Source organism: Nymphaea colorata, chromosome 14 (genome assembly GCF_008831285.2).
Source record: "Nymphaea colorata isolate Beijing-Zhang1983 chromosome 14, ASM883128v2, whole genome shotgun sequence".
NCBI lineage: Eukaryota > Viridiplantae > Streptophyta > Magnoliopsida > Nymphaeales > Nymphaeaceae > Nymphaea > Nymphaea colorata.
This window is the reverse complement of record NC_045151.1, coordinates 11,806,834-11,816,688: the sequence shown is the minus strand read 5'-3', so window position 1 is coordinate 11,816,688 and position 9,855 is coordinate 11,806,834.

Below are 9,855 nucleotides of genomic sequence, written 5' to 3'. Positions count from 1 at the left end.
TGCCTTTCGATTTCAAGCTAGAGTACCTTTAATAAAAAATTCCAACCAGTGATTTGATGATCGTCAAAGGACAAAAGTTTTGACAGGACCATGTTATAAGTCATGAAAAGAGGGAATCAAAGTTTAGGAAAGTCACTACCTTTATTCCCCTGGTAAAATAGGAGCATATCAAGAATCAATTAAAGAACAAGAGTCTGAGTTGACGTAAGCAAAATAGGCAAAACATAAAAGGATTGAGCATTGAGAGATGGGAACAAGGCAAATATAGTCATTCCACTAGATCAGTACTCGAAAGTATCTGTTAAGTGTAAAGCTGATTGCTTTTATTCTACAAAATTGTATGTTATATAAATATTCATCTAGTTATGTCTTTTAAAGACTTCTGAACTCGAACAAGTAAGTTCAAGGGGTGTTCTACACCTAGTATCCTAAGGCCACAAACTGGTATGGGAGCTACCAATTCAAAACTTGTTATAAAGATTCATTAGAAAGCTCGATAAACATGATATTGCACATGACAAAGCTACATAACCATTAAAGCGAGGAAGTCTCGTAGTAGCCGGTTGGGTGGTGAGGTATTTTCTTTATAGGTGAAGGTTGGCTTGAAATATCATGAAAACAAAAACAAAGGCAAAAGAACAAAAAATGGCCAAATTCAAGAATGTAACAAGCAAAATGTCTGTATGGAAAATCAAGATTTCTCTGATAAATAAATAAGCTTCTTGTGATTAAAAATGGAGACAAGACAGTGAAAATCCTACACTAAGAAGACCTATGGCATAAAGAGTGACCCTTCTTAGCTTATCATGTGGAAATAAAAGGATAATCATCTCAAACAAATCTCATAACATTGGTTAAATGAATTTGCCTTTGCAGTAAATGAAATCATGCAAGTGCTCACAAGATACAAGAGATATAAACAAAGGAATCTCAAATGCCGGTATTTACATTGGGACATTATATATATTTCAAAATGGATTTTCCTTGTTGGAAGTCTAATTTAAAAACTTTCATCATTTTCAAGATGGGTGTTCGGTCTTTTGCCTCTAAGCATAATTCCAGCTTAGTAGCAAAGAGGGGCATCTGTGAACACCCAAATTGTTTACAAGTTTAAATGACCATGTTACCCTTCACAATGAGATTTTCAATGACCAAATTTCAAGAACATTTTTTTAAGGGTCATTTTTGAGCCAAACAAACACTTTTTACACCAGTATTGAACACCTAAACCCAAGCCACCTAGGATGCTATTTTTAGATCTTCATTTCATATTTTTGATCCAGATCACACATCCATGTCTTATTTATATACTTGGATCTCATATCCAAGTTTCAGACCTGATCTACTTTTATAAAATGAGATCCATTATTTTCATTTATGATCCCAGATATCAAGTCATAATCCAAATCCTAATACCATATCCTGATCCATCTTGTAGAATTTTCCTCGGAGTTGGACCAGGATCTAGGTCAAAGTATCAAACCCAGATCTAGAATCCACATGTGAGATTAATGTACATCATAACAAAAACACATCATGATTTTCTCACTACATTTAATGTCAATTCGCACTCAAGCACTTGAAACATGCATGATTCTTTGTTGAACCCTCTCCTTACAGACAAAATCAAAATCAGAATCCACGTGTGGCCGTAACATTTTTTCTATTTATATAAAGTTTTAGGATAAGATTTGAAAGTGTCTTTTTCTTGTCTTCATATTATTGCATTGTTCGTTCTCCACACTCTATGTCAATATAAATACTTTATCAAGAATCAATCAACACTTCTCCATGCATGCGAAAACATGCTTTTAACGTATGGTTTTGAGTTGAGAGAAGAGAGAATGTCAAAAGTTTAGTCATTTGTCGATGGGGTCAAAGAAGTTTGCCACTTCTCTCTCCTATAAATAGGGCTCTTCCTCTTCCTTCCTCTACACACTTGAGCTTTCTTAGAGAAACCTACAATAGTTGGAAAAATTTCAACTAGGTACTTATAAAGGATTAGTTTAAAACAAGTTAAATTTTTAGAGTCATCATCTAAGTCGTGGTTCGGGCTGCATTAGACTCCAACTAGACCCAACCAGGCTCAGTGTAGGGTTGCATGAGCCCGCTTAGCCAAGGCTTCAAGTACTGGTAATTTCTTTTTTCTTTTTTTTTTCTTATTTGCAATGTAATGTTTTTCTTTATGCATGTTTAGTTTAGTTTTCTTATTGCTTTTAGCATGTTTAGTTTAGTTTTTTTTTTGCTTATAACATGTTTAGTTTAGTTTTTTTCTAACTTAGGTCTTAGATTTATCTTATTTTAACATGTTTATTTCTTATATTATATTTCTTTTAATGTTTTTAGGGTAGGCATAGGGGTCAGGTATGTCCATCTCTTCCTTATCTCTTCCTTTTAATTTCATGTTCTTGCATATGTGGTTTTACTTAAATAACACATATAGAATATAGTTTTCCTTCATATTTTCTTTAAGTATGCATTGCACCTCTGTTTTAACATGTACTAAACCACCTTGCACCCACATGCATTCTTTGTTTAAAACTAAACTAGGTCAGCCTAGTAGCATACCCTATGTACATCATCCTAGGCATGTGAAAACATAAAATTGAGCCTAGTCCTCATGCAAGAATCGTTTCAAACCATAGTTTTCTCCAAAATATTTTTAAAAAACAATCTCTTTAGATAAAAAACCATAGGTCATGTAGGCATGAAGTCCAAACTTATCTCAGCTCTCTAAGACCTAGCTCATACCAGTCTTAGAGTCCATTATTTGCAAACCTAGTCCAATTGCCTAGATCTAGTCAACTCTCTTTAACACTCATTGATATGGAATAAATGAAGCTTATATCATGGTTTGACTAAGATCAAACACATGTACTGCAGTAAAACCTAGCCTTAGGTAAGTGTAAACCTAGTGTAGACAAGACTGCACCTAGTTTTCTTGATCGACCTCCCTCTAGTCTATTTGGATCTATCTTAATTCAAAATATTGGATTCAAATCATAAACCTTATGTTGATCTAAACCATGATATTCAAATCCAATTTTCTCCTAGTAGTCCTTTTCCTACACCTTAGTCCTAGTAGAGAATGGATGCGAAGTCTATATGACCTAGATTTTGCGTGCATTATATTAGATTTAAGATAGCGATTTGCATTGATCTATGATGATCCTGACATAAAAAGGCATCAAGATTTAATTATTCTTGTTCATAAGTCTATTTCTAAGACCTATTTTGATTTCAAAACATGCATAATCTTAAGACTAGGGTACCTTTACTTTTCATAGGTTTTGGACAACATTTAGACTTAGGAATTGAAACATTTAGTCTACTCATATAAAAGCACCAGAAATGGTTAGACCTCATACTGATAGGTCAGGTCCCATCTCTCGAAATCCTACACAAAAAAGAGGAGAATATAGGTAATGACATCCTAATTTATCATAATCTGCATGTAGGAATGAAAATTTTTGCATTAAAGACGAGACAAGGGATCAAGTTGCAGACATTTTTATGAATGCATTAGGCAAGGTCTCCTTTCCTAAGTTAAGATACAAGTTGGGGCTCATTGATCCAAGAGCTCCAACTTGACGGGAGTGCCAAACATTGTATTTCTATGGACATTTGGAAACCTCATAGTTGTAGGAGTTGATATATTTATCATGGAAGATGTTTGGAAGTTTGTCATATTTCTATGATGTAAGCGATATTGACACTCATTGTGTCTATCCTCTCAAAATGTATTTATTTGCTTGTGAAATCTCTATGGAAATCAACATGAGACATGTTCATTTCTCTTTCTTGGTTCTCTTTGACATTTTGCAATCTTTTAGGGGTTGTTTTACCTCAGAGTAGGCATCATACAAAATTGGATGTGATCCACAAACGAGAAGTTACCCAAGTTCAAGAACTTTTTATGTTTCAGGTATCACATACTATTGGCACTTGAACTATCACCACAACATAGAAGGTTTCTAATGCATTATCTATCTATTGTTCTTCCTACTCTGCCTTTGCCCTCTCTCTCTCTCTTGATTGATCACTTGGTCTCTTTGTCTTTGCTCTCTCGATCTTTCTCTTGATCTGACCTCGTTCTATTTCTCTCTCCCTGTTTATCAATTTTCCATTGTATAAATTTCTGCATCTCTCTCTCCCTTACACTCTCTTTCTCAACCTCTATCAATCTTTAACACTTTTCTTGCCTCTCTCTCTCTCTCTATCTTTATTAAGATGTTGCACTCACTATTGATCCATAGACATCGTCTTTGCTGCCTACCTCACCTGCTCTCTGCTTAACCTAATAGAAGAATCTTCTTAGTCTAGCCATTTGCAAAAGCGTATATCAAGCCATTTCATTTTCTCCTTACAATGATCAAACAAAATTTCAAAAATTAAATAAGTATACAATGATTGAATAAATGTGTTTGATGTATACATATTTTCAACAAACTTCTATGACCAATCATGCTAGGTTGACAAAATATTTTGTCTCTTTTGTTTTACATACTACTATATTTTTACATGACAAAACTTGTAGGCTCTCAATGTAAAAATATACACAACCTTTCTTTTATAAATTGAAGGCTACTCTATTTCTTCTGCACTTATGAAATTGCAAATTGGGAATTTTCTTTTAATTTTGTGGTGCTGTTTGTTTTTGTTGTCCACTAAAGTATGATGATGTTCATGCATCACATCTACATTATCCACCTATTTATGACTTTATTTTTCTTTTGATATTTTTTTTTTCATTAGTTTGGTAGGAATTATCCATTGTTGTCTTATCTTTTTGTTATTCAACTATTGCATCACTTTAAATGAGGGTGTCATTTCAATACAAATAGTTCATAGATTTCTACATATTTTTAACTTAAAAAGACCACATGTTTGGTCTAGAAAGATGATCCAAGCATTTATTACATACAAACAATTGCCAAAAAATGTGATTTGGTCAACATACATTGTCATAAAAAATCACAATTCCACATACCATATATCAAGTTCTTGAGATATGAGAATCAAAAGATATGGGAGTCCAAGAAAGTCAGTCAGCCATCTAATTGAATAACATTTGATGACTCGCTTGTTGTCCTTGCTATCCAATATTCAAACGTGTCAAAAAAAAAAAGCTTGACATTAAGGGATCAAATATGCACATCTCAGTTATTTTATTCCATACTCAACCAGCTGGTTATGTTGAGCCCTTATGTGCCATTTACATTTCATTATATAAACTAACATAGCTTCTTAATTCTAGAACAAGGTATTTTCTGTGATAATTTCCTAAAATTATTAATTAAAGTATTAAAATCAAAAGCCACCTCTTTCTTTTGTTCTACTCTTCAATAGCCTACCAGCTATTTTGAAAATTTTGTGCTTCTATTCTATTTATAAGCATTAATCATATGGAATTTAGGACTTAAATGTTGGGTTAGAATAATAAAATCCCTTCATCTCATTCCTAGTATTCTTATGATCCCAAATTCTAGCTTGAATGTTTGTAGGATTATTAATTTATCCTTGAATTGCATGCTATTTCCTTTTTCTGTTGTCTTGTCGCTAATTTTTCTTGCAATTTTGAATTTTTTTATGTAATAGTTCATAGTTGTGTAACTTTAATTAATTGATGATTTCAAAGGTGACCTCATGTGTTCATCATCTGTTTTCCATCTTTTCTGTATTCTATAAAAAACAAACATGACTACAACTCCCTCCCTTTCCCTCGTGATGAGGAGCACTCATTCCTCGATTTCTTTGTTTCATTTCAAAATACTTCAATTGGTATGCACAAAAAATAGGCTGATTTGGCAGTTTTTTGTTCAATTTCTTGTGGAGTATCATCGGTATGCGTCAAGTGCATGCATTGCTGCAACACTGGTAGAACGAACAATAAAGATCATCACAACTTTATGATAATGAAGATAAGAGAAAACAAGCAAAACATGAAAGCCATTTAGAGAGGATATTTCAATTGTTCCTTATGAAATCTATAATTCAACAGTGACATATGTCTAAAAGAACAATAATATTCATGAGGCTAAATTTCATAAATAGTTATTTCACTCCTATGTTCCTCTTGTGGAAGCCACATGCTTCAATGATTGTTTTTGATATAAACTTCTGGACCATCATTTATGTTGTTAGTCTTGATTATCACAGTACATGATCTTTTATTCTTCAAAAATTTTCAGTAATGATTTCTTCTTTTTACTATTAATAACTTTTCAATTTAAAAAATATACTACAAGGAATTAGAATTTTAAGCACCATGAAATTGATACAGCTATAGTGCACAGAATAAAAGGAGCTAATTTGTGACTGTGGACTAGAAACTTGATTTATAATATGATGCAATTTGCTCCTCTCATTGTTCTGAGGCTTAGGTAAATTAACGATGTCATCCTTTATTTTATGTTAATTTGCAATAATTTGTGTTTATCGAACTAAGGACAATTTTTTACCTATCTTTCAGTGACCTACAAAAAATGGCAAAAGAGATGAAAGATTTTATATCACTAGGAGTTGTGCTAAAGTACTATCGGACATCAAAGCATATGATTTTCAAATTTATACTATGGCATGCTTTCTCTATCAAATTCATCTAGGTGTTACATTCTTGCAATTATTTCAGCAAAAAATGGTTTTATTTGGGTTTTTTAATTGGTGACTGATTGGCTGCATGTTACATAGGCCCATGTAACATTTGAGCCACAAAATTGGCCTTGAAATGTTGCTAAACGAAAGATTAGTAGTCATCCTCCATGTCCACGGTTCTTAAAATGTTAAAATAAATTAGGAATTCATAATGAATTCACTTTTAGCATATGTTAGCTCCAATATTGAGAAGTCTATGCCCCCTTCCTAGTTGAGGGGTTCAGCAACATCATCAACACTGATGGTTTATCTTTCTTGAAATTGTGTGCCTCTCATCCAATAAATCCACAAATAGTATATTGTTCTTATTCTATTAGATGTCAACAAAGCTGCAACAGTATTATGAGTACTCAATGAGGCTATATTTAGGCATCATGTCTTGGTGATATGAATGTATTGTTCGAAAAGAGAATTTGATCATGTTCCTAGTGTTAGCATATTATACTTGGTTCTTTCCCTTTTTCCATTCAAAGAGAAATTACTGATAACTTCTCTCAAATTTCACCTACCATGCTTATGCCTAATTTTGCAGACCATGCTTTTGTTCTTTCATGTTCTCATGAATAAGCTCATATGCCAGGTTTCTTGTCTAATCAATTTGCTAGTTCTTTAATTGTTTCCTACTTGTTTGTCAAACTGATATGCTTTTATAGCTTAAAGACAAGACTTGTTCTCCACAACATACTTATTGATAGTTGTACTATAAATGCACCATCATTCTATGTGCGAAGTTTTCTTTCTCAATTTCATTCGTGAAGGCTATATCATTTTTCTCACTCTCAAAGTATCTAAAGTTAAACATATTGTTTTCATTTTCACTTGAGCTCATGGAAAAAGTCACTATTTCTAATGTTGCGAGACTGCTTCAAACAATTCCAAAATATCAATCAAAAGAATGATAGGAAAATAACTTCAAATATAATTCAACTATTTGGCATTCTATGACATGGGAAAATGATGGATGACCTAGCAATGTTGCAAAAAATTTCTATGACATACCAAAAGCATTCTTAGTGTCAACCTTCTGAGAATCTAGAGATGAATAATGGTATCTAAATATAAGAGCAATAGTCACATTATTGTAAAAATTCTATGGTCAACATTACAAATATCCAACACGTTGGGGGAGAAAAAGGCCTAAACAATGGGAAGATGCTTCACTAATTGGCAATCACTCAACGGTCCCTTAATGTCACGTGTCCTTGATACTAATATATCAAACTTATTCCTAAGAGAATTATGCATGGCCCTTAAATTGTTAAAAATAATTTATCTATGAGACAATTCACTAGAGAATATTTGTATTTTCAAAAAATGATATGATTTTATGAGAAAGACTAGTCCACAGGAAAGATCCTACCTTGGAGATTGATAAACTATAGGGGACTCTTCTAATTAAGGTGAAAGGAATTGTTCTAATCAACAAACAAGCAGATAGGGAAACATGTGAACTATGGCCTTAGAGACTTGGACATGCCAATAGGGGTTTTATCAATTCGTATGTACAAGGAAGGTGCAAAAAATCTTTAATTTATTATTGCAAATCATCTTACAATTGTTCTATATTATTTGGTTTACAACTAGTCTAATAGTTAGATTTTTCATCAATTGCACTTGCATCATCATTATGACTAATATCTAAAAGTGTTGAAGCTGATGAACTGAATCATTAATGGGCTCTCAGATTACCACTTTGAAAGGGCACACTAGAATCATTTAGCAGAATCAAATCAATGGGGCCTTGCATTTCACTAGTGATCACTTGTATGCCTATCCTGACTTAAACCTAGTTGTGAAGAGATATCATTACCTAAGCCAACTGTTTCCATCACACCTGAAAATATTTGTTTTGAACCAATAGATTTAGAACTATTTTATTTGCCAAATGAATAAAAATATAGAAATATCAACAGAAGCCAATATCCTCAGAATGGAATATATTTCAAATGAACCTAGCATCTAACCAATTACATTGACCCCTCAACTCAAGGACTGAATCTTTCAAATCCATGAAAATTTATGGCCAGTTTGTGTTCTATGTCAATGATAATTTTAGTCTAGAATTTATTGATATAAAACCCAACTCAAATCAAGAAGCTTCCAATGTTCTCAATGTCATCCATCTAAAGGTAGAAACTTCCAAACCCAAGATTGACACCTAGTTCTCATTAAATATAATGTTTTGGGATCAATGTGGGTATCAAAGTAAAAGGAAACATTGATGCAACAATCACTTAATAGAAGGCCAAACTTGTGTCCAAAAGATTTCATCAAGAAGCTGATGTTGACTATGGTGAAACATTCAACCTAGTGGTCAAACCCACAATCATTTGCTGCTGCTTGCTGTACCTACTCAATATGCTTGCCAATTCAATAATTGGTTTCATAATGCTTTCTTGAATGGCTAACTAACCAAACGTGTAGATGAACTTATGTTGATAAATGTCTATGACATTTAGGAACATTTGATTAAGCCATATTTGACTTGAAAAAAGTAGCACATGCATGGTAGTGTTGATTAAGTTGCTACTTGTAATCACACGGATTTCAGGACTCTTAATCCAGCTTGTCTCTGCTTATATATCGACAAGGAAGGCGACATGTATTTATTTTCTAGTATATGCTGATTATATCAAAATCTCCTTTATGCTCAAGATTAAAGATGTATGAGTTGTATTCTCTGTCAAAGACTTGGGTTGGTTCTTCTTCCTTAGTGTGGAGGTAATAAACACAACCAGGTCTAGTGTTAACTCAATCAAATTATGTACAAAATGTTCTAAAATGTGCTCAAATGCTTAAAGACAAGCCATGTTCAGCTCCTTTGATTGTAAGTTTTAGAATATAATGCTAAAATTAGTTAACTGTTTACTATACATAAATATCACTTGATGGATGTATTCTACACAATCAACTGAGAATATCAATTTATACATTCCTATTCAAGAACAATACCTTGTCAAATGAAGATTATAGTACCTTATGAATGCAGTGTTTTGTGTTATCAAATACCGCCTAAGGGACCATTTTAATTGATTGCTCTCTAGCAAGGTCTACCTGCTTATTAATATGTTTGCCAATGCAAATTAGACTGGAGGAGTCTAAGAAAAAATTAATGGATTTTATTGCTTATCTTTGACTAATGCAAATTTATACATGGTCCTAAAGGAAACAATCTGCTGTCCAAACAAACATTAACTGGAA